Source organism: Cynara cardunculus (assembly GCF_001531365.2).
Source record: "Cynara cardunculus var. scolymus isolate 2C chromosome LG 17, CcrdV1, whole genome shotgun sequence".
NCBI lineage: Eukaryota > Viridiplantae > Streptophyta > Magnoliopsida > Asterales > Asteraceae > Cynara > Cynara cardunculus.
Genome location: NC_037544.1, coordinates 33144966 through 33146007, shown reverse-complemented (window position 1 = coordinate 33146007; position 1042 = coordinate 33144966).

Below are 1042 nucleotides of genomic sequence, written 5' to 3'. Positions count from 1 at the left end.
TAATTAAAATAAATTTTATCAAAAAATAAATTAATGTAATTATTTTTTTTTGTAAATGTAAGTATTTTTTTGTTATATTTGTTTAATTTATAGATCTAAATACTTTTTGGTTCAAAAAATATTTAGAAACTTAATCGTTCAAAATATGAATGTTCATTGGGGGTTTTTTCGAACTTTTGTCACTATTTTATTACTTTAAGTAGTTGTACAAGTCATAATAATGTATCCAACAGGTTTTAGAAAAGTCCAAGGAGTTATTTAACATGTTTTGGATTGTTCAAGGACTTATTTGTTCCAAAAATTGTCCAAGGACTTATTTAACATTTTTTGAAATGTTCAAGGACTTATTTGTTCCAAAAATTGTCCAATGAGTTATTTAACTTGTTTTAAATTGTCCAAGGATTTATTTGTTCCAAAAAATTGTCTAAGGAGTTATTTAACATGTTTTGAAATGTCTAATGACTTATTTGTTCCAAAAAATTGTCCAATGACTTAATCATTCAAAACACTAAAGTCCATTGGGTTTTTTAGACTTTTCCCAAAATATATTTAGGATAATCATTGAATTCTAAGAAAATATTAATTATTATCTTTGTAAAAAAATTATATTATTAAACAAAAAATAAATGACTTTATTGTTAAATCTAAATTATTATTAAATTTATTATTAAACCAAAAATTTAATGTTTGAGGGAAGTTGAATGTGAAGATTTCATCTTACAAGAGTTTACTGAAAGAGATTTCTCAATGGGGAGAATGTTAGTGAATGTTATATGAAAAAAATTCTTTGAAGAATATATCTTGAAGTTTATTTCTGAAGATTGTTGCTGTTTCAGTTCTTCATTATGAATAGAGAAGAGTGTTTTGTTCTAAATTCGAGGGGGAGAATGTTTGAAAGATTTTCTCAAAAGAAGATTATTTGAAGATCATAAAGAGGAGATTGTTAGAAGATTAACTTGAAGATTTCAAGAAGTCTTAAAGTGCTTAAAGTGTCAAAGTTTCTAAAGGGATTCAAAGAGTACAAATTCTTTCAACCCTGAAT